The sequence below is a fragment of the Cupressus sempervirens genome, chromosome 11, assembly GCF_028749045.1.
Source record: "Cupressus sempervirens isolate cs-2001-9-10 chromosome 11, ASM2874904v1, whole genome shotgun sequence".
Classification (NCBI taxonomy): Eukaryota; Viridiplantae; Streptophyta; class Pinopsida; order Cupressales; family Cupressaceae; genus Cupressus; species Cupressus sempervirens.
This window is the reverse complement of record NC_143128.1, coordinates 630,032,069-630,058,363: the sequence shown is the minus strand read 5'-3', so window position 1 is coordinate 630,058,363 and position 26,295 is coordinate 630,032,069. Positions and strand designations below refer to the sequence as shown.

The 26,295-nt window shown below is 34.4% G+C and overlaps 1 pseudogene; it reads right to left on the bottom strand.

Annotated features, from left to right (window-relative positions):
- Nucleotides 1-15,717: 15,717 nt before the first annotated feature.
- LOC149531309 (caffeic acid 3-O-methyltransferase-like) lies at nt 15,718-25,492 on the bottom strand (annotated as a pseudogene).
- Nucleotides 25,493-26,295: the final 803 nt, after the last annotated feature.

The following is a 26,295-nucleotide window of genomic DNA, read 5'->3' as shown; positions in this document are numbered from 1 at the left end:
ATCCTTGTGTGTACATTCTTCACTTGCTTAATTCACATACAAAATTTCAAAAAGATATTGTAAACTACAATATACCTTATGACTCGCCCTGAGTTGATTATGCCTTATCATGTCATGAACTCTGATATCTTGTCCCATTGTGCTTGATGTTCTTTGTTTCTATCCTGTTCTTGCCTTCTGATCCTACATTTCTCCTCCTTTAATATATCTCCTCCTTAGAATATTGTCTCCTTCATAATCTCGCCCTTTGAATATTTTCTCCCCCTTTTTGACACTTATGTCAAAGGATTCTAAATGTTAATGCCATGCTTGGCCAAAAATATCTTATTTACCTCAAGGAGGATTTGGAGAGCTGCATCCCAGTTATTCAATGCAATATCTAATGACTTGTGTTGGATTGCAAGCTCTGCTGCTAGATCAACAAGTCCTTCATGTGTAGAAATATTTGGATCCTTCTTCAAGACTATTTCTGCATACATTTTATCCTTGTGTAAGACTTCCAAATGGGGAGTGATAGAGGCTTGTATTTGCATAAGCTTTTCTTTAATAGTGGCCTCTTCTACTGATAATGAAGCTAATTCCCTCTGAGTGTGAAGAATTTGAGAAAAATGCTTCTCACTTTGTGTAGGATTTGAGGGTAGCTTCATGCTGGAGAGCTTTAGTTTTCTCTCAAGGTTCAAAAATTTCAGATTTATTTCTTGTGTGAAGTTGGAAAAATCACACAATTTTCTATAAAGGGAAAAGATGTTCCCTAACACAATCTTTACATTATCCAATTTCTTAGCTAGGTCAACCTGTCCCAAAATAATGTTACTAGCTATCTTTTGGTTGAATTTGCCTAGAAACTTCTTTCTTGACCATTCCATTAGTTTTAAATTTGTATCATGGTCTTCATTATTCACTTGGTCAACTATATTAGATAGTTTCTCAAGGATTGGCCTGCTTGAATATGGAAGTTGTAGGTTGAAGGCATCCATGAATATATCTTTGATCTCATTCATTGCTTGCTTGTATTTGAAGTCTTTCCTTGTTGCCTCTTGCCTCCTTCTTTTATCCAATGCACTCTATATTTCATTCATCTTTTCCTCAGTTAGAGTGCTTGGATCATAACAGGGTATTTGGATTTCTTCATCAAGCTTAGGAATACCATAATGAATGGTCTTGGCTACCCTAGTAGAACTTGAGCTCGATGTACTGACTTGTAAGGTCAACTTGTCAGTACTTGGCTGCTGAATAGGTTTGGTAGGAGTTCCTATTTTTGGCAATTCAATCAAATTTTGTATTGCAAACTCCTCCTTATCCTGTGTTTCTTCTTTATCCTCTTCTTGTGCCACTGCTACTGGGGGTGTACTTGTGATCTATAATGATGTACCTATGACTTCTCCTGCTGTTGCACTCAGCTTTTGATGAGCTTGCATGGCTATTCTTGGTGGAGATGGAGGTGGTAAAGATGGAAGTCCAGTAGTTTGAGTGATTAGAGGTGGTTCTTGTGGTGACACCTTGGCTTCTTTGAGTTTATCTACTGACTTTTGGAGCTCATCTACACTAACCAATATGGCAATTGTACACAAATTTGCTTGAAGAGTTGTTTGGTCAAGGATCTTAGTGAGATCCTCTATAGTTAATGGATTGATTTTTTGACTTGAGGTGTCAAAAACATCTTTAATCTTTATGATTTCTGCAGGTGTAGTGGTAGAGTGAGGAGGACTAGGAGGTGGAAGTTGTGTGTCTTGCACACTTTGCTGCTCATCAATACCCCTGTCTTTATCTTTTCCTTCCTCCTCTTCAACCTTTTTCTCTACTTCTATCTTCTCTCCTCTCCTCTTTCTTCTCTCTTTTGGTTTAGCTATGGCTTCTTCTTTGTATTCCTCTTCAAGGACATCTTCAATTTTCTTATACAAATTTTTCCATGATCTTGTTGTCCTTTTTACATCTTCTTCAATTTTATTTTGCAAAATGGAGAATGCCCTGTACTTTGGTGTAAACCTTTTATTATGCCTTTTGACTGCTTTAATTATTTTTTCCTTTTTCAAATCAAGTAGTATACTTGCTAGGGTTGATTCTCTCATTTCTTTCAACATTTTTAAATAGAAATGCCATCTGTCTTCTACAATTTTAGACAATTCCTTTGGCAATTGTCCATCTAGTTCAAGAGGTGTATACTTGAACTATGCCATCCTTACATAGACTGATTCTTCTATTTTGTTTTGTTCCTCTTTAGTGAACTTATTGAAATCAATCTTTTTCATTTCACTTAAGTCTCCATTCCTAATCTTTTCACATAATGTATCAACTGAAGACTTAGGAGGATGACTTACCATTTCAGAGTGATCTTCTTCATCAATATTAGGTTGAGCCACATATCTTTTCCTTTTCCTTGGCTCCTCCTATGCCTTCTTGGTTGTTTGCTTCTTCCTTTTAGCTTCCTCTTTGGATTTTTGTGTGGTGGCCCTTGTTGTAGCTCTGGTTGTTGGCTTCTTTGGTGTAGGCTGAAAAGTAGGAGTTTTCTTTGCCTTCCTTTTAATGGCCTTGCATTTGATGGGTTCTTCCTTGGCTCCTTCTTCCTCGGCACTCTCATCTTTGTCTTCACCTTGGCCTTGTGAGAATTCAAGTGGCCCTTGTTCTGGCTCATCCTCATCTTTCTCATCATCACCTTCCTCTTCACCTTCACTAATTTCTTTTGCTTCTCCTACTACACTTGTTGCTTCAACACCAAATTTCTTCTTTATTTTCTTTTCTAGCTTCTCTTTCTTCTTCACTGCTGTGCAGTCTTGAGTTCTGTAACAACTCTTGATTTGACAGTGTCATAAGTTCCAAATGCCTTGGTAGATTTGTCCATTTCCTCTGCAATTAATGCTATAATAGCTGCAAAAGCTTGATCAACATCAAGCTCATATCCCAATGGTTTGAGCCATTTTACTCTTGGGAGGATTGCTTGGATGTAAGTATAATCAATGTCAACAAGAAAGCATATATCATTCTCATGTTTTTCTACCAATGAAACTAGTATCCTCATTCTCCTTTTCATTGCATTCTTGAAATCATCAAAATATACAGTCATTTGATCATCAAAGCTATCTCCCATTTGTGCAATAAAATCATTTATTTGATCAACAATTGTTTTATTTTGATTCCAGTTGACTTTGCCAAATGAAGGGAATTCCTTCATCACATAGAAGAACATACAAACTAACACTGACCCAAATTTGCATTGTGCTCCCTTGGAATTTCTAATTGCTCCAAGATTTTCATTAATCTGCTGCAACATGAGCTCTGGAAGGTTGTATGTATGATCCTTCTTTATCAGTTTGTATGCAACATCAACAACTATACAAGGCACACTATTCAATCTACTGGACTGATAAAATTTGTGTGATATGATCCTCACAAAAAAATCTAGTAGGGGGTTTTTAACTGTGTCACTTGTCATTCCTCTGTTATTCGATTTTGCACCTATGTTCTTCTCTATTATTTCCTTCTTTTCACTTCTTAGTGTCTTGGGTCGATCTAGGGTTGGAAATCTTGTAACCCTATGAACCATCTTTTTGGTAATTTTAACTGGTCCTTTCTCTAACCAGAATGATCCATCACGAATTTTGCTAAGTATTATGCGTATCCACTCAGTTTTGAATACAATTGGAAAAACTAGGGCTTTGGTTAAACCCTTCTTCTCTATAATTGAAAATTCATCCTTCAATATACCATTATCACAGAGTTTATCATAGGTGTTGGAAATTTCTAGGTCTCCAATGGCTCCTATTTTGTAGTTATAACATTTACGCACATCTTGGACCATAACAAATTTTTTGGGGATCATAGACAATGTACCTACGGGATCATTTTTGTATGCTACTTCTAGGATTGGCCTAAATTCGGGTTGCTTAACCTCATTGTTGACAAGCTAAATCTCATGGCTTTCCTTCCTTTGGGTCAACTTTGAACCAGACACCATTTTTAACCAAACTAGGGTTTGAAATTTAAAGTAAACTTCACAAACTGTACAACTCAACACCTGAAGGAAATACCTGGTTAAATGCTTAAATTGCTTGGGTAGATGCTGAATCACTACAAATCACTGGTTGAATGCTTGAAAATTGCTCAATCATGCTCCTGGTAATTGCTCTTCGTTTGAATGGATTAAATGAATTGGTTTTCACCTTTAAGCAGCTCAAAAACCTTGCATTTAATGCATTCTTGTACCTTCACCTGTCACTTGGCTTCCAAAGGTTTTCAACTTGGCATCTATTCTATTTCACTCGACAACTATTCTCACTCGGCATCTAATAACTTTGTTAATAACTCGATAGCCACTACAGTTTTACTCAGCTTCTACTTGACTTTTTAACTGGACTTCCAAAGCAGTTTCACTCGGCAACCAAAGATAGCTCGGCATCATCATTCAAATTTTGTCTTGGCATCTTAACTCATGCAGATTTATACTTTGCAGTGCTTCTTCACTATTTAGGGCTAATGTATGATACTTCCTTATATGTATCAACCCCATAGGCTCATCTTGTGATTAGTTGGATGAGGTATGATCACTTGACCTCTTGGGTGAAGTGACCCTTTTGTTAGATGCATTTGGTACATCCTTTTTCTGCCATGTCTTCTTTACATCTGTTCTGATGTGTGCCTCCTAACTTTTTCTTTGCCCTTATTTACTTCAATCTTGGGTGCTTTGGCCTTTGTTGGACAATTCCTTCTGACATGTTTAGTTTTCAAGCAATTGAAGCAAGTAGTTTGGTTCAACCATCTTTTATAGTTCCCCTTGAAGTGTGTTCTGATGCAATTTTGGGGTATGTGACCATACTCTTGACAATAATGACAACTTTGTCTTGTATTGTAGTCCCAATTGTAATGATGTACATAGTTGTCCCTCTTTACATGCTGATTTGGTGTCCACATAGGCTTTGATCTATACTCAAGGGCTCTATGTCCATACTTCTTGCAATTATGGCAGTGTCCATAAAATCTTTGTGTCCTTGTGACTTTAGACCTGCAGCCTTATGTCATGTGTCCTTGCATGTTGCACTTGTGATAGTAACTCTTGCTTTTAGGTATACTTTGTTGATTGATCCTTCTATTCCTAAAAACATTAGCAGTATGCCCCTTTTTATTATAGTAATGACAAGTGGGTTTAGAATCCTTAACTTTGTCACTTCTTTGCTTAGCACTCTTCCATGATTCACCAACTCTAGTGCTAGTGTATCCAAGTCCTGATGTATCATGGGCTGATCTTGGGTATTTCAACAATTGTTCGAAGTACTTGATAGCTTCACTTGACTTGTTGAGATTCTCTTCTATTTCTTTTTCTCTCTTCAATTCATTCTATAGTTTTTCATTCTGCATCCTCACAGTAGAGATCTCAATATCTTTCATACTGAGATCATGATGAAGATTCATCAGTTGGGCAAGTGTATCCATCTGCATTTTTGAGATCCTTGTTAATTTAGTAAATTTTTCTTCGAGTCTGTTTGCAAGATTTCTTTTGTCATCTTCCATCATGAATCTATCCTCAACTACTCTTTTATTTTTCTCAGTGATTTCACATAGTATCATGGCCTGTGATTCATGCTCCATCTTAAGAGTTTTTTTATCTCTTCTACTTGAATTCTATTTTTCTCCATCAATTCTGCTAATGCTGCATCAAATTCTTTGGAATCTCCTTTGGCAAATACTTGTGTGGTGTCAATCTCCTTGTAGTGATTATCATTTTTGGCTATAGCTATTTCCTTCCTTCTTTTTAAGGATTTTCTTAGTTCCTCTCTAGATTCCTCTACCTTGTGTAGAGCGAGATGCACATCTATCACTTGGTTCTTAAAGATCTTCCCAAGTTTGAAGACTTCCATCTTTAGATCTTTTCCTGCAAGCTGTTAGGCTTCTTCTTGAGAGAACTTGGCTCTGATACCAATTGTTGGAATGTCTTAATGGGAAGAGTGCTTCAGAGAGGGTGGGGGGGGAAGGGGTGAATTAGAAGTACTAGCCTTTTTATTTGTTTTAAATCCTTAATAAAATATAACTAAAATTAACATGGATGCATAAAAACATTAAACAATCATGAGAAGAAAACATGCATCACCACATAACGCTTGAGATTTTGATGACCCTGAAACCCTCTAAGAATAAGGAGGTAAAACTGAGGTGGGGATGATACCCATGAAATTACTGCAACAATTGATTTTAACCACTTCTGATAGTTTGCCTTGTTAAAGGCCTGCCCTACTAAAGGCTACAACACACTGTTAAATGTGATCCTATTAAAGGATGTCTAGACCCTGTTAGGAGTGTGCCTTGTTAGAGGACTTAAGAACAGTCAACTTAGAATGCCACCCTGTTACAGGATTTACATAAGGTTGTTAAACCCACCTAACTCAATAGGATTTCCAAATTTGTAATACAATTGTGAGAGAGTATTAGAATAATACACCTGATCTAATGCAATCTTTGATGCTAATCTCAAGCTCTTGGTCTGCTCTTTTATCATTGATCTCTGCTAGATTTGATCTACTGATTGTGTTCCTTGTTCTATTCTGATCACCTAGATGTGTAAATGCCGTCCTTTCACTAAATCTTTGACACCAATGTTCTGCAATGACCTTAATAATAGGCTCTACTTTTCCTTCTTCTTTCGACTCTGCTCCTCTCCTTTGTTCAATGGTGTAAAGACTCCCTTATAAATATTATTGGTTTGTTATGCATCCTTGATTCAAATGTTCCCGCTCAAACCCTTGAAATTCATCCATTGGCTACATGCAATCTCCAATTTTTTGATTGGTTGCATGTAGAATGCATGGACAAAAGAAAGGATTCGATCTTATCTCCTTATCTTTCTATGAGTCATGCATAACTATTTTACATCTTTTTTGGCAAATGCCCAAACTTTCATGCTGATCTTGCATTTATCGGCACATGAAGTAATACTGATGCTTGACACCATCTATTCTATATTTCTTAGCATCCACTGTGTTTCCTGGTTTCTCGGCTCCTATAGAATTCTTGCGTTACTCAACTCCTATAAAATTACTGTGTCACTTGGTACCAATTATTTTTCTACATTGCTTGGCTTCTACCGATTCCTGAATCACTCGGCTCCTAATAAATTTGCAATGCTCGACTCCTGTTGGATCCTGAGTTACTCGGCACATATTGGTCTCATCTACTCTGCACCTATTATGATTTGTTTGGAACATACTATCTTCTAGTCTACTCAATACTATATGTAACTCGGCATGTGTTAGAGTTCTGGCTCGGCTTCCACTGTATACTCGACATGTATAGCGAAGATGGTTAAGTGTGTTGACACTCATTTGTCAATCTTACTTATTTGATCAACAATAAGTACGATGATGAAGTATGCTCTATTGTAGATATAGATTTTGTTTATGGTCAAGCAGTTTTGCTGATGATATCATGGCTAAGGCCAATGCCCTACAAAGTGAATGCAAATGAGGTCACTACAAACTCACTGCACTTTCAGTAGAAGACATAGATGCAAGTGCTGAGAGATATGGCACATATGAAATATCAATTGTCAAGCTTAGTGTTGAATCTAGCACACCCAAAGCAAGAAAGAAAAGAAAAATAAAGATTGCCGAGGGTGGAAATAAGGAAGAAGGAGAAGGGTTTGGACAACCTATAGAGGTTGAGGAAGGCAAATGAAAATAAATTTCTATTGCAAATCTTAAGGCTACTAAGTAGAGAAAGGTTGTTGTTATTGAGCCTAAGGTAAAGGCCAACCTAAAGAAGGATGTGTAAGGAACAGTGACACCTTAGGAGCCAAAGGGAAAGGTGATTATCACTAGTTCAAAGATATCTTAGCCCCTTATCCAACAAGTCATAGTAAGTCTATCAACAAAGAGGAAACTGACTAAAATACAAAAGCATCCAACATAAGAAAATTCAAGGAGAAAATTGATTGCAACACAAGAGGAGGAGGCATATGATGGAAAGACCAATTTTGATGAACCCAACAAACTTCAAATAGTGAAGAGACTCCCTCGAATGAATGTGGATTAGGTATGTAAAAAATTAAGAGAATCAAAAGTTTCATGGATTCAAAGATTTTCATTATGATTCTTTGAATAATGTTGATCAAGATAAGATTGAAGGAGCTATGATTGACATGATGATCAAGTTTAGACATACACCCTTGGAATTGGGAGATGGATTCCCAATAAGATTGTACAAATGAGTGGATGAAAAGTGGAAGTGGGAATTGGACATTGCAAAAAAAATAAGAGAAACACCATTGGCACAAGCTATGCCAAATTTGGGGAAGATTCATAGCCCTTAAAGATTTTTTAAATAAATTTATGCCAAGAGATAGAGCATATAAGATTTGTTTGAAAAAATTCTCATGAAGTTAAGTAAGATAGCATTTAGATATAGAAAGAATCATTTGGATTGGTTACTCCATCTGTGGAAGTGAGAGAAGGCTGAGACATAATAGAATTTGAAGATGACTACAAGCAAGAAGTTTCCATGCTGACCAAGGATATTCAATAACTAGTTAGTCAATGCGAACAAAAAGAGATCGTCACAATAGAAGATGACATAGACACCCCTCCACCGAATCCAAATATATTAGCAAAAGATGACATTCAAAGCTTAATGAAAGATTTAAGAAAGCTCTACACTAACCTAATTTTTCTATATATTGTAGATTATCCAAATCTTGACAATAAGAAGATTGATGATATTGATGTGACATTAGTTATAGAGGATACAAGTCTTTAGAAAATTGGTAAAGCTTTAATTATATTTACACCATTTACTTGTATGCCTATTTTGCAAACAAAGGTGAATTTAAAAAAGGACACATGCACTGAATCACTAGCAAAAGAAGTAACACAAAAAGAGAAAGAGGCTACTCAAGCTCTTATTCAATTTTTGACCATAAAGGCTGCAAAACACACAACTAAGACACCTATGCAATAGGTGATTACTACGCAAGTGTAGCAGCCAAGATCAAGATTAAGATCAAGTGACAAGGGAAAATAACTACAACTATCACCACCAAGAGATACACCCTCATGATCTCTAGACATGACTCAATCAGGTGAGGATGATGAGTTAGTGAGCCTTGATGAGGTAATCATATTACTTATGTATGATTTGAATAATCTAACACTTGAGAAAAAGAAAGAGCTACAAAATTTATTGAGCTGTAAGGCAAAGCAAGAGTATCTAAGAAGAGAGAAAAAGAGAAGGAAGGTATTACATACTGTCAAAGATTATTTTGTAGATGCATTTCAAATCACAGATTTGAATAATCAACATACAATTTTGGATCAACTAGTATATTTAGTTGATAAGATTCAGACAGAAGGTATAGAGACCAATGAAAAATTAATACAATAGTCTAAAAGAAGAATTGAATAAAGTGCTAGAGAAAGTCTCATAGGAACTTGTACAAAGACAAGCTAAGCTTTCTACATCAATCACACAATTGGCAATAATTTTGTAAATTATTAATTCATTGTATTTGAAATTGTGTGATATTCATTTCGTTACAATACATACTACACATTCATTTAGAGCACTTAGATGCAGCCATAAGAAAAAGTGTAATTACATTGGGCAATAACACACATTCAAGCTCATCCTTCTATAATAAATTGACATCTAGTCAAAGGAGGTTAGCCAAGCTCAAGGCTAAAGACACCAAGATCAGGAATAAGTTGATGCTGATTTAACTTTAGTTACTCCCACATATAGAGATTATTTAGAAGGAGGTATATGTTGCCATGAATATTTTGAAGAAAGATACACATTTTTCACATATTGCAGGATTTATTGATCTAGCTTCCAATCTAGAAATTCAAATTCAAAATTTGGATCAAGTTAAGTAGAAATGGATTAAAGGCTATTCCAATATTGTGGAAAATCATAAGCAATTCTTTGATAGGTATAAATTAGCTAGACAACAACCCCAAGTTCCATCAATGACAAAAACAAGGGGGATATAGTATGAAAAACAAGAAAAGGGGAGATAAGAAATGAGTAGATTATGGATTAGACATCAGATATCAGATTTTACAAGTTCAAACTATGGTTTCAAGGGGAGTACTCATTTTGAAAGAAATGATTATTCATGAAAAAGTATTTTTGCCACTAATGTCAAAGGGGGAGATTGTTGATCTCTAAGTCTACATTGTCTATTAGTGTTCAAACACTTAGTTATTTACTAGGCAAGATTACACGATCATCACCGTGACCAAGTTATCTAGTAAAGGCAAATCATATAAAGGTTGTACTAAGTAGGATACTCATTTTCGAGTACTTAGTTGAGACAAAGCACATGTACATGTTGAGAAATATAGTTGGAACCAAGAAAATTGAAAAGTTTATGATTGCCAAGAAAGCGGGTATATAGAAGCCAAGTGACAATGGGAAGAAGTTTATATGACCTAGTGCCAGAGTATTCAAGTGCTAAGTAGTTTAGTTTTGACATATGAGTTTGTAATAGCACAAACACATATATGTAAACCATTTTGACTGACTTATATATATGACATTTAATATTTGTAGAGCTAGCTAAGAAGATGATCATGCATCATTAAAAAAAGGTAATGATCCCAAGGCATGCAATTCAACCAATTAGAAAATCATATAGAAATGGAAAAAAGATGATGAATTGTAAATCAATGATCAAGATCGAGAACCTTCAAAAAAAATCTATTTAAGGAGTATTCTAACCCTAGAATTCATATGCATGTATGAAGAAAGGAACGACTAGGTGTATGCACATGTGAAGAAGAGAAGACTAAGTTTGAAAGCACATTAGACAAAGAGAAATCAGAGTAGTGAAGGATTGAACAAAGTTATCAGATTAGGGGATTCAATCAAAGATATAACAAAGAGGAGATCCAAGACCAATTTATAGATAAAATCGAGGGTTAGGTATCGAATTAGTTACTATTAATTGAGTTAGGGTAAATCTCTTTACAGAGTGATTTTGATAAACCTACATAAACCTCCTAACAAAGTCCTTACTTCATTGTGTGTGTAAAATCCTTTAAGAAGGTGAGACCTAACAGTCTCTAAAGATTTTAATAGGGCATACCCCTCATAGGGTAGATCATATCTTATGATCAAACATTGTAACCCTAACAGGTTAACTTTATTGTTGCAAGAATGAGGATTTGTGGGTCTCATCCCCACCAAGTTTTACCTTCACATTGAAGTGTTTCGAGGTTACTAAATCATTGTGTTATGTGTTAAAACCTTTCATGAATGTGATTTATTTCATTTATGTTTCAGCATTACAATTGTAATGGTAGATCTATTTGAGATGAATTAGGTGTGAATTCATTAAATTGGTTTTGAAGATAAAAGGTTTATGATCCTGATTCACACCTACCACCCTCTCAAAATCTTGTGTCCCATTAAATCATTCCAACAATGGGACCCTACAGTGAGGTACTTGGGCATTACTATGTGGAGACTTCAAAATGATTATCATAGTATAGAGATGGATATTTTGGATTCGATTATGTGTCATATTTTTGCATAATTTTTTTGAATCACACTTAATGATCCATCATCAGTGTGAGAAGAGTTAGAGGACATATCTCCTTCATCTCTTCCCATCATGATGATGGATAACTAATTTCTCTAGCTTTTTGCATTCTTATTGTTGATCACTAAGCCTGATTCAAAATGTTGATGCAATAATATGGCACATAATCAAATTTATAATCTGCATCTCTCTAGCATGATTGATTGTGAAATCTCTCTATGTTAATGATTATCACAACACAATTAGATTTTATTTCATTAGATTGTGATGAAGATTGTGTGTGAGGTTACAATAATTTCATAGAATTAGTATAAGACAATAATGATATGTATTGTCAACCTATAGAATTTTTGTGTAATATGAGTCATTTATATTAAATTGTCTATTATCACATAAATTTTTTAGAGTATGTATGATTATATATGTAAATTTTAGGTTCTACTCAACTATAGAAGCATCATAACTAAAAGAGAGATCCTCATTTTTTACATTTAGTATATTATTTTCTTATAATGGGAATGAATAAGAGTAAGATAATTATCTTTTATTTGTATTAATATTAATATTAAATCTTTTTCTCTTATACTAATCATAAATAAAGTGGGTGCTTATCTTTTATCATGTACTATATTGATTTAGTGGAATGGTGATAGATTTCTATAGACATAGCAAAGTTATGATAATAAAATTGATTAGATCTTTTATCAAATTAGATCTTGAAATTTTGATTATTATAAAACTAAAAGGTTTACAATAGAAGATGAATTAAAGATATTAACAAAAAAATTAATAAATTAATTTTAATTCTTAAAATATGAAATAGAGATGATTTATCCTTTCTAGTGATTGATCTCCCCAAGGTAGTTCCTATCACCCCATCTTTAGGGAAAAGTTATAAGGAGGTGGTGAGCGGATCCAAGGAGAGAATTGTGACATTGGATCTTCCAAAGGTCATATAAGGAGTTGTGGGCCCAATTTTTTTCTATCAAACTCTCTAGCAAAGAGTATATCCTTTTCCTTAAACATCTTCTTGGTAGGAATGTTTTTAACAATCAGACCATCGATTAAGATGGTCAGAAAATGGAGTGGCCATTGGAAACTTAAGGTTAGTGTCTTAGAGTGAATGCTCCTAGGTGGATTTTTCTCCTCAAGTTTACCTTAAATAGTGATATTAACATGGTGTTATTGGGTACTTAGAGTTATGGAAACCATGGTTTTTTGTTGGGTTGATGGAAACAAGGATTTGACCCTACAATTAACCTCCATCGCTTGGCCCCTATATGGGATCATTTTCCTAGGCTTCCACTTGAATTCTTGGATGAAAGAGTCCTTAATAAGATTAGTAACTCATTTGGAAACTTCATTACTCTAGACAAGGTTACTAGATCTATATCTAGGCAAGTTAGTCTTTTCTTGAATTTTGGTTAATGTTGCTACCAACCAACCCCTCCCAATGACTATCTCACTCAAACCCAAGTGGGGGAAGAGAACCAAATATTTGGATTATGATAATGCAACCCCTTTTGCCAATTATTCTTGAAATTTGGTCACTTAGATGTACATTGTAAAGATTCATTCCAAAAAAAGAGAGGAAAAAGTGTCCTCACATGGGGTCTCCAAGGTTGGTCGTAGTGAGACAAGTTCCACCTCAGCTAGCCCCCTTTTGGTGGTGCAGCTAGTTAAAGTACAAACAGACCCCACTTTAGTGGAATAGGATGAGATAGTGACTATACTAGAGGATTCAGAGGACTATCCCTTCACCAACGAGATCAATGAGATATAGCTAACCATAAAGGCTTCCATACTAGATTTAGGTGAGACAGTGTTGAAAGAGTGCAAAATTCCAGAGAAGCCTTTGGAGGTCATGCTTGACATCAATATGAAGGATAAAGATGTGTCATACCTTCTCACTCCATGATTGACTAAACCTATCAAATAGCATTGAGGGAACTCCCTCAGTTTGCTTGGTAAGTTAAGCTTGATAAAAGACCAAGAAAATAACTTACTAGAGCCACAAAATGATGACAATTATGAAGGATGGGAAGAGCTATAGAGAAAAAATTGGGAAAACTTGAAGGCAGATGTGGGAAGTGAGGTCAAAGTGGGGAGACCCAATAATAGATCAACTAGAACAAATGCTATAGAAATGGAGATTGCTAATGGAAAATAATCAACCTTGGAAAGTACCTAAAGGAGAAGAAATAAATGAAGGCCTTATCCTAGAATATAAGGGATTTGAATGAACCCCAAAGATAGTTTTTGGAATATAAAAAAATGATTCTCTACAAGAAAATTGATATCCTACTACTTTAGGAAGTTAAGATGAAGTATGATAACTTTGATACTATTGTGAATGGCTTTTGACTAGGTGTTGGTTTCCACTATATGGAAGCTACTAGGGCTTATGGTGGTATTTCTAGTCTATGGAATCCAAGTAAGTTCTTAGATAAATTTATTTCCTTCTCACATAAGTATTTGGAAATTATGTCTAATTATCATGATACCTTCTAGCTCCTACTTAATACACATGTCCCAAACTCTTTGTCCAAAAGGGTACTAGTTTAGGAGGATATCACTAAATTTTTGTCCATTAATGGTAATGCACTTTGTATGTGTGACTTTAATACCCCCTTTTCCCATCTAAAGAGGAGGGAATTTCAATTGATATTAATAATAGTATATTAAATTTGGGTAATTTCATTAGTAGGAATTATATTATAGACATTGAGCTCTTTGGATATAACTTTACTTGGTCTAAGTATAGGAAGGGAAATGACTTTATCCGAGTTAGACTAACAGGTTTCTATCTCTGTAGTGTGGGAAATCTCCTCTTCCTCTATCCTCCATGCTCTTCCCTGAACAACCTCAATTCACTCTCCTATTCTCCTAGTTTGGAAGGAGAACAACTAGAAAGTACCACAACACTTTCATTATGAGATGATGTGGCACTCTCGCCCATAATGGTTGTATAAAGTTCATGAGTTGTGGAATATCAAAGTGAAAGGAATGACTATATTCAGGAACAACATTGTGCTTTTACACATATACTAGAAATGAAAGCTATTTAGGCCTTATAAGACAACCTTTTAACATTATTTATCATAATATAGACCATTTTTGTTTAGATGTAATCACATAATCCTAGCTTAAAAAATGATGGGATGAGACTCCTTTATTAGTAAGGAAATATGCAACCCAATTTCCTTCATGATACTCGTGTGAAATTAAAAAAACATTGAAAGTCATTCAATATTTATATACAATCATTTATGATGTTCCTAATAGTCCTACTAGGATGGGAGAGACCCTTTAAGAACTTGATGATGTTTAAGGAATCCCTCTCAATCCAAACTTTAGCTAAACTTTTTTTTTTTGGCTATTTTAAAGCCCAAATAGATTGCTCTAGCCTTGACTACATGTTCTTTATTCTTTGAAATAAATAATTAAGCCCTCTAAAAATTAATCAATTTTTAACATCCTATTTATCTCTCACTTAATATAATACAATAATAAGTTTTCAAGCTTGGTTAGCATAAGCATCGTAATTTTCTTTAAAAAATTTACATCTTATTCTACCATCATGACATGTTTTTTATACAAACAATACTTAATAAATAAATTTACGAATATAAAGAATACCTCCTTATTGAAGATAATTTTATTGTTTGATCTAGTTTAATTTATTTTAAAAGGAAGATAAATAGTAATTTATCAAATTTTTATTTTAATTTTATAGGGTTGTATTTGTTTATTATTATTTATCATTATAGAAAAATTAAGGACCAAATGACTAGACATCATTCATATAATTATTCAATAATATTTTTGGTATAATTTGAAAGAAGCCATTGAAGGAGGCAAGTGCTTTTTCTACAACAATTTGCTAAATATATTACATTTCAATTAATTTGCAATGCAATAATAGTTATTCAAATAAGAAAATTTATTTAAGCTCCCTATTGAGACCAAAATATGAAAGGAGGCTCATATATACAACTAAAACTAAACAAACATAGTATATGGAGAGTGAAAAGAAAACTAGATAAATGTGTTATCTATCCTTCTTAGAATTGAACCCCATCAAATATTTTTTTATAGTGTTAGCAAGGGTGTATATTCCACACCCAACAAGTTATTCTATATGGTAGAAGACAAGTTTGCATTCCAAGAGCTATTACAATGAACATTTAATAAAGTCACTTGTAGAACTCAATAACCCATAAACCATTGACACAACAAACTAGCTTAATATCTCTTGAAAAATTTACAGCTTTTGCAAGGTTGTCAAATTCCTCCTTTGACCTCTCTTTTCACCCTAGATTGTATGCCAACATTAAAATATCTATATGAAATGACTATCTTACAAATGTAGTGGTCTCTGCATCTATTGGTAAGATACAATCCACTACAATCAACTTTCCATTCTTTGATAATGCCTTGTGACAATGTTTCAAAAGCCTTATGCAATGATCATCACTCTAATCATGTAAATTCCACTGACCAAAATAATAATAATATTAATTGTCTAGTTCAATATTCAAATCAAAAACATTTTCAAATATCATATAGATAATAAATTAGACCATAACTAACAAACAACTAATTTCATTGTAAGAATTATTATTATATCATGTAAGATTTTTATGTTGTAAGCTTCAATATTTACAAAAAGTGTAATTATTATATTTGTTTAAAAAAGAATATTACATTTCTCTAGCTTAACTAATGTTTTCTTAATAATCCATTACTTATTCAATAATAATATCAGAATTATAATGACTTTCACAATAAAGTTGCAACCTTCAAATTGCTTTATGCATTTAAGTTGTGCTGGTAAACAGATTTGTCATAGTAGAATATGCCCAATGGAGTGTGTGTGGCAAACCGTTCACAACAGTTGGAGAGGCCCTTGGTATGCGGCCTTCCTCTGCGTTTAGAGGGGCAGCTCCCTCGTATGATATAATTTTGAAGTTTTTCAAATAAAAGATGGAATCAAAATTTTAAAGATGAGAAAGCTCATGATGACAAATGCACCACACGACTTCAAAGCTTTCTCGAACTACTAACTTAAAACCGCTAATAACAATGATCAAAATCTACACTTGAAAACTATTACTAGCACAACATTGATCCACAGATTCATAAACATCTACACCATACCATGAGAATGCTCACTACAAAGAGAATCAACATTTGTAACGATTTAGATTCGAAAAGAGGGAACTCAAACTACACATTCCATTATTTTCTTGCACCAAGAACTTAAGAGGAATTTCTAATTATAAAGACAAAATCTGTACATACTTTCCAAATATCATCTTTTAATCAAAATTTCAGCATAGTGTTCCCTTATTCTCCAACCCAAAAAGTCCCCTTACAAAGCCCAAAAGAGCCCTTATATAGACACAGAGGTTAATAACTACCCTTCTGTGGTTAATAACTACCTCCCAAATATGTGATTTGGGTGAGGTTAATTAACTTCTACAAAATTAACCTTAAATGACAAAGATCAATAATTGAAATGTATGGCTTAGAACAAGTCTTCAGAAGGTCCGCCCTCTCTTTGCTTTTGTGTACAAGACTCTCCATCAGAGGGAAAGTGACAACTATAAGTAATGAGGAGATTTTCAAGTTTTCTCTTTGAATTCTCATCCAAATGTTGCTTGATCTCATAATGTATACAAATCTAAGGATTTGAAGCTTCGCATGAATATCACATAACTATTTTGTGGTTTGAATCTCCATAATGCATTTGGCAATTCGGGCAATATGATCTTCCCATCCCATCATAATAATTTATTTTTATTTTTTATTTTGGTTCTTTGCAAATGGATGCATGTTGAGATCTAGTTGTAGCATCCAATGATATAATTTCTCCTAGAAGACTTTTTTCTAAATTCTCTATTGTTCATCTTATAAATGGTCTAGGCAAACTGCTTCCTTCTTTCACTACCATGTCTTCAAGAACTTGTACTGTCTATTCGATTGATGGATTCTCAACTTGACAATTTTGCATAGAGGAGCTATAATTAATAACAAATCAATCACCTCTTAAACCATTTAGATTGAGTTCAATATGATTCAAACTTGCTTTATAGGTACAACCATCATAGTTAGTAAATTTTCCTGTAAATGAATTGTTACTTTTCCATTTCTCATTCGATTATCATTGCTATGAAACATTTTTACAATCATTGCTCGAATGAGGGAACTTTTCTCTACACCTAGCATGCCTTCTCTTCAATTATTTTTCCATGGACCTATCTGTCCTATTTGAATTGATTCCCATTTTCAATATAATGGTCTACTACGGAGAACTAGTAGACCCAGATCTAACTTCAGATTTGTAAGCCTTGAGAATGTCAATTATCTTCCACTTTTGTATGAGAATATTCATATTTTCTTACCATTCTCAACAAAGAAATATGCAAGAAATTAGTTGAAGCTGCCCTCTATTTAAAGATCTAGCTTCATTGCTCATGGAAAAGATATACCAGATCAATCAAAGATAATAAAGTAGACATTTCCACTGTCGAGGCATTTTCCACCAATCTATGGCCATTTTCTGAAAGTAGAAAAATGCTTCTCGTTCTTCTTCACTATATCTCATGAACAAAATCTCCATTATTAGAATTGATTCAATGGAGATTTGGCCACCCATATTACTTCCGGGGGGAGCTTTTACTTACTGCACAAACAAAACTTTTACTACATTGGATAAATCTCAGAGTGTACAGTAGGGGGAACATGCACAACTTTGGCCAAATCTCCTTTACTCTCATTTTCAATAAATCAGGCCTTCCAAAGACTTTAGCATTCGGCCCATATCCATTGTTCACCACTATGGCAACTCTGTCACTTACATCTATCTTGGAATGAGCATCTCCTTCCCTTTGAGTGACTTCCTCCATAGCTCTCAAATTGTCACAAGTAGGCAGAATGCTTGCAAGCATGAAATGATCTAGAACAATCCCACTCCATTTCATTTCACTACACAAATTCAAAGCCTCCTCATCATGTCTGTGCTTGAAGCAAGCTGCAATCATAATAGTCCATGCCATCACATTTCATTTAGGCATTCCATCAAATGCATTGCATGTATCCATAAAATTATCACATTTGGCATACATGGCATACATATTGAGGATTTTGGTTTCAATAGAGGTACGAGAATGGCATTTCCTAGGTTGTCTGAATAAGTTGACTCCACTACAGACCTTCAAGAATTACAACAATATCAATAGAATTGATTCAATGGAGCTTTTTGCAAGATTACCCCAAATTCTTCTTCTTCTTCAAGAACTTGATTCACTAGATGGTATTGTTGAGCACTTCATCTACACCTCCAGGCTAGAGTGTTAAAGTCTGAGATGATATTATCCTAGGTGTCTTGAAAGCCGAGGTTCGGTTGGAGAACAGGAAAAATGTTCTCATGTGGAAGCACCATTGTGCTTCATTACAGGCGACTGTCAATCTTTCTTGTTCAGTCTCCCCAACAGAGTTGCCAAAAATCTGTTGGTAAATAGATTTGTCACAGTAGAATATGCCCAATGGAGTATGTGTGGCAAACCATTCACAACAGTTGGAGAAGCCCTTGGTATGTGGCCTTCCTCTGCGTTCAGAGGGGTAGCTCCCTCGTATGATATAATTTTGAAGTTTTTGAAATAAAATATGGAATCAAACTTTTAAAGATGAGAAAGCTCATGATGATGAAGGCACCACACGAATTCAAAGTGTAATGCCCTGCCAAGGGATCCAAAGAATTAACCTAGAATTTCACTAAGTTTAGTAGCATTTTTTTCTTTTTTTCTATGAAAGTAAATATCACATAAAACTTATGGACAATAATGGAAGCAATAGCAATGTCCATCTGAAAGTAAATATAACATAAATAATAGATTACATTCTTTAAGATCCCTTAACGTTGAATCACATACATGAATCCATCTAGTACAACATCCACATGAAATGATAAGTCCAATGTTTATACATTACATTTCAAATGTTCATTCATCCACTATACATGTCACAGGGTATGACAAGCTCAAAAATATACATACATAGAATAAGGTACATCATCCTATTCTAATCCATGATACATCAAAGTAGAGATAATCACATGATACAACATCATAGAGAACATATACATCCATCATAAAGATCAAACATAATAAACTAAGTGCACGGTTCCTCCCAACCGTCAATAGCATCATTAGACCATCGTGGATCCTAGCCATCCCTTCGTGCGTAACAGTCCAAATCACCGAAGAGATCATCGGTATTAACATAGTAGGAATGTCACTCCTAATAAATACAACATCATATGTAGAAGAAATCTAACATGCAAATAAAAGCAATAAGATAACATCATCTAACATATGCTAATCATCAACAATAACTGAAAATAATATAATGATCATCATACATACATGAAATGTAAATTCTAAATGATCTCATCATATAACAACTGAATCCATAACATAATGTCTGATAGTGTCAAAACAGTACCACTAATCCATCAACATAAAACTAGTCTATCATAGTCTGATAATAATAGCAATAATATGTCCAGAAAAGATGTGAAGGAGGGTAGGCACTACACAAAGCTTTCTCGAACTACTAACTTAAAAACACTAATAACAATGATCAAGATCTACGCTTGAAAACTATTACTAGCACAATGTCGATCCATAGATTCATAAACATCTACACCATACCGTGAGAATGCTCACTACAAAGAGAATCAACATTTGTAATGATTTAGATTCAAAAAGAGGGAACTCAAATTGCACATTCCATTATTTTCTTGCACCAAGAACTTAAGAGGAATTTCTGATTATAAAGACAAAATCTGTACATACTTTCCAAATATCATCTTTTAATCAAAATTTCAGCATAGTGTTCCCTTATTCTCCAACCCAAAAAGTCCCCTTACAAAGCCCAAAAGAGCCCTTATATAGACACAGAGGTTAATAACTACCCTTCTGTGGTTAATAACTACCTCCCAAATACGTGATTTGGGTGAGGTTAATTAACTTGTACAAAATTAACCTTAAATGACAAAGATCACTAATTGAAATGTATGGCTTAGAACAAGTCTTCAGAAGGTCCTCCCTCTCTTTGATTTTGTGTACAAGACTCTCCATTAGAGGGAAAGTGACAACTATAAGTAACGAGGAGATTTTCAAGTTTTCTCTTTGAATTCTCATCCAAATATTGCTTTAGCTCATCATGTATACAAATCTGAGGATTTGAAGCTTTGCATGAATATCATATAACTATTTTATGGTTTGAATCTCCACAATGCATTTGGCAATTATGGCAATATGATCTTCCCATCCCATCATAATAATTTATTTTTATTTTTTATTTTGGTTCTCTACAAATGGATGCGTGTTGAGATCTAGTTGTAGCCTCCAATGATATAATTTCTTGGGGAAGACTTTTTTTTGAATTCTCTATTGTTCATCTTATAAATGGTCAGGCAAACTGCTTCCTTCTTTCACTGCAATGTCTTCAAGAACTTGTACTATCTATTTGATTGATGGATTCTCAACTTGATGATTTTACATAGAGGAGCTATAATTAATAACAAATCAATCACCTCTTAAACCATTTAGATTGAGTTCAATATGATTCAAACTTTCTTTATAGGTACAACCATCATAGTCAGTAAATTTTCCTGTAAATGAATTGTTACTTTTCCATTTCTCATTCGATTATCATTGCTATGAAACATTTTTACAATCATTTCTCGAATGAGGGAACTTTTCTCTACACCTAGCATGCCTTCTCTTCAATTATTCTTCCATGGACCTGTCTACCCTATTTGAATTGATTCCCATTTTCAATATAATGGTCTACTACGGAGAACTAGTAGACCCAGATCTAGCTTTATATTTGGAAGCCTTGAGAATGTCAATTATCTTCCACTTTTGTATGAGAATATTCATATTTTCTTACCATTCCCAACAAAAAAATATACAAGAAATTAGTTGAAGCTTCCCTCTATTTAAAGATCTAGCTTCATTGCTCATGGAAAAGATATACCAGATCAATCGATGATAATAAAGTAGACATTTCCACTGTCGAGGCATTTTCCACCAATCTGTGGCCGTTTTTTGAAAGTAGAAAAATTCTTCTCGTTCTTCTTCACTATATCTCATGAACAAAACCTCCCTTATTAGAATTGATTCAATGGAGCTTGGGCGACCCATATTACTTCCGGGGGGAGCTTTTACTTACTGCACAAACAAAACTTTTACTGCATTGGATAAATCTTAGAGTGTACAGTAGGGGGAACATGTGCAACTTTGGCCAAATCTCCTTTACTCTCACTTTCAATAAATTAGGCCTTCCGAAGACTTCAACATTCGACCCATGACCACTATTTACCACTATGGAAACTCTGTCACTTACATCTGTCTTGGAATGAGCATCTCCTTCCCTTTGAGTGACTTCCTCCATAGCTCTTAAATTGTCACAAGTAGGCAGAATGCTTGTGAGCATGAAATGATCTAGAACAATCCCACTCCGTTTCATTTCACTACACAAATTCAAAGCCTCCTCAACATGTCTGTGCTTGAAGCAAGCTGCAATCATCATAGTCCATGCCATCATATTTCATTTAGGCATTTTGTCAAACGCATTGTGCGTATCCATAAAATTATCGTATTTGGCATACATGGCATACATATTGAGGATTTTGGTTTCAATAGAGGTACGAGAATGGTGTTTCTTAGGTTCTCTGAATAAGTTGACTGCACTACAGACCTTCAAGAATTATAGCAATATCGCTAGAATTGGAAGATGATTATTATAGGCATGGACTTTGGGTATTGTTTGTTTACGAGTACCAACAAGAGTTATTGGTGTAACAGGAATGCCATGAGAAGATCTACCAAATGATCTAATAATTTTCTATTAACTCTAGAAGCTTTTGCAAAGAGGGAGAGTTATAAATCTTCAATTTTCTTAACTCTAGGTTGGCCTGCAGATTCATCTGCAACTGTTGCTGACAATGATAAACTATCTTGCATTTGATGCATTTCAAGCCACAAGAGGCTAGTCTCAGCTGGAATGGAAGTGATTCTCCTTCTGAGGGACGAATCACTAAACGAGTGGAAATGCCCGCCCTTTGTTTTGTTAGAATTAGCTCAAGTCCTTTTTCTTCCATAGATCTAAGTTGTTTTGATCACCATAGCCGAGGAGAGCCCAATTGATCTGCCATTTGCTTTCCCAAATCGCTAAGGTGATCGTGCATTACAAATCTCTACTCCTCCATTTCAAGTTGGAGCTTATCTTTCAGGGTTTGGAGTGCACGCTCAACACTCCAACCGGATGCACTCGGATGACAAAAACACCTTTTGCATCTTTCAAATTCATTCAAAATGCATGAACATCCCATAGCGGACACTTAAAGACAAGATTAGCAAGGAATCTGTTCGGAAAGCTCACATCTTTTGCCTCTTCAAGGGACAATTCAGAAAGTGTCATATGTTTTTCAATTTCTATCTTTGTTTTGTGCCAAAACTTTTCCCCCCTTTCATCTCTAACCAGCATGCTACAGAACCTAGAATTGATCAAGATGGCCTTGGTGAACTTTTCCCTTAGAACATCTTCATCCACTTCATTTTTCAAGAAAACCATGCTATAGATAATCTTATCCCATCTCCTAAAGATTCTCCCAAATGGTGTCATAGGCTGATCTCCCATGTCAATAACAACATCATGGTCATCTTTGCCACTATGCATTGCAATGATATTCTTTTGCTTTGTGCAGTAGGGTAGCAGATAAGATACCTCTTCTCTTGGGTAGTGCCACACATTTATCTTCTTTATTCTCCCCACTTTTTGCATGCTTGTTTAATTTACTTCTTATTTTACTTCAGCTTGTCAGACAGATCTTTCTCTTTGTTTCATTTCAAACCTTTCACATATCCAACTTCTCATGGATAAATTTCAAACAGGTTAGAGAAATTCTGAAACAGGTTAATAACTGTCTTGGAGAGGTTAAGAAACACACATTTTTGGAGAGGTTAATTAACCTACTCCAAAATGTGCTATCATTAACCTATTTGGGAGGTTAAGAAAAACATGTTTTTGAAGGTTATCATTAACCTTTTAAGAGGTTAATGAAAACATGTTTTTGGACATTATCATTAACCTTTTGAGAGGTTAATGAAAACATGTTTTTTGAGGCTATCATTAACCTACAATAACTTGAGGATCAGAAGTCAGATTTTAAAAATTTCAAGTGTTGTGCGGAGCTGGGAATGAGCTAGTGACACGAACATTTAAAAACTCACAAGAATTCAAAAAATAAAATGGCCATTTTAAAGCTTAAAACCAAGCAAGTTTCAAAAATTAATCATGGCTTATAAAATTGAAAGAATTTTATAACCGGGCAACAAGTTGTTTATAAATCTAATGACAAATGTTGAAGAACTAAGCACCAAATATATTAATTGAGAAATTTCTCAATAAAATGACCCCCAAAAAGCATATTTTCCTATATCAAGGTAATTTTATTTTGAAATTAAATACCCACCACATTTGATAAACAAAACATATATCTAAAGTAGAAACATAAGTATTATATACTTCATTTAAAATCTAAATGCTAAAATACTAGCAAATACCATTTGAAACTTCACCCAATTATTTAAAATTTTGAATTTGAATTACATAACTTAATAAAAATAGCCTTGCTGGATGGTACACTCTGAAACATGTCTCCTCCAAAATGTGTCACACCTTATGAAAAATTCATTCGAAATTGTTTATTTTTTGGTTTATGAGTGATTCAAATAGAAATCTTGAAATAGAATATAAATAGAAAAATAGGAGATATTTTCCATAACAAGTCAAAGTCAATGTTTAAGTAATATAGGTATTTTTAGATTTTTGTTGTTTCTGAAATAGATAGTATTTAAATTTTTTATCAATGTGTTGGGTCAATCTGCAAGATCCTTCTTCATAATGCTTGAGAACATAGATTAGACAACATTTAGATTTATGGTCATGCTCTAATCTATTAAACACAATCTGAGTTATTGATCAGTATCTGAAATACAAAAATCAAAATTTTAAAATTGAAATCCTTATTATCTCAATAACAACTCACAAAATATAATACAAAACAATATGAAAAACGTCAAACAATGTAATCTTTGACAACGTTACAACAATCAATAAAATCTAATTAATCAACACTAAAATAGAAATGATTATTACTCATTTACACATTCATCAATATTGTTTACTAACCTGGATACTCGGGGGCATCTTTCACAACATGAGGCAAGTCAAAATTCACTCCCTTGATATGAGGGTACTTGGAGAGTATAAGATTGAGAGTAGACCCAACTCCACCTCCCACATCCACAAGCTCCTCCAAATCTTTGAAGCCCTGATAGACATCAAGAATCTTCTCCATCATCATTGCAGAATGTTCAGACATGGCCTTGTTGAATACCAGATTGAATCTCTGGTCCATGGCAGGGTACTCAAATGCATGCGCCCCATAAGCTTTGATGAATGGCTGACTCCCCTCAAGAACAGCATCCTTGAGATGAAACCAAGAATCTATAAACACCTTGTCCTGATTCACCAGTGCAAATGGTGCCAAGGATTTCCCATCCTTGTTGGCCACAAGGTATTTGCAGAGAGGAGTAAGTCGATAAACTCTCTCAGGCTTCCCATTATTGTCCGTGTTTAAAGAGCAAGTGAGGAGTGAATGGCTTGCAAGGACTCTCAGAATCCTATCTAGAGTAATTGCTGCGTCTGGATTTGTTACATTGTGAATTTGGGCCACAATCTGGGCAGGAGAAATTGGAAGGCCAGAAGCCGCATTGGCTATGATTTGTAGCACATCGAGTTCTAATGCAACTTTCATAGCAATGGGTAGACAAGAGGAGGTGCCAAGAGCCATTCCTCCTCATTATTAATTGCTGCATCATTGGAGGACATTTTCGCAGTTCTAGTTTAGAATTTGATACACAATGAGAGAGTCTGTAACATTTTATTATAGATATATATAAGGATGGCCGCAATATAGAATCATTTAATGAATGCATTTTTGTATATCCAATGATCATAGCACATGGTACATGCCGATTGCTACCATTCTAAAGTAGTTTTACCATTCCTTCATCGGTAGAGGTGGTGGTTCTGAAAAATGTGCGTACGATATACGAACTATAAAAGATCTAGTGGGAAAATGTGCAGAGGAAGAGGAAGCGTATGTTCCCTCCACGTTCATCGTAGATTTCGGATTCATGGAAGTTCTCGTGATGCGCAAATCAAATTGTTGGCTTTGTCACGATGTGGACACTGAAATTTGTGCAGTGGGATATAAATTATGAAACTGACTAATTGAGAGATGCTTTGATTCATTTGTTTTTCAACAAAGCTACGATCTAATAGTCGTTGAAGAATGTAGACCTTTTACAAAATAGCTAAATAGTTTGACAAGAAAGTATATATAAGCTTGGAATTTGATGGTCACCTCCACTTTCATTTGGTTTTTCTACGACGTTTGATCATTTTGAGGCCTTTTATTTTTAGTTCCATAAAAAAAATCATTGTCATTTTTTATCAATATCAAATTTCTTAGTTCAAAAAATTATAAATTAATAATATTATATAATAAATTATATTGAAACTTTCTATTTCCTAAGCAAAAATAAAAAAATAAAAAATAAATTAAATAGATATATTTTAAATTTGGATATTTTATTTTAGAAAGATTATAAGTTAATATAAATATATAA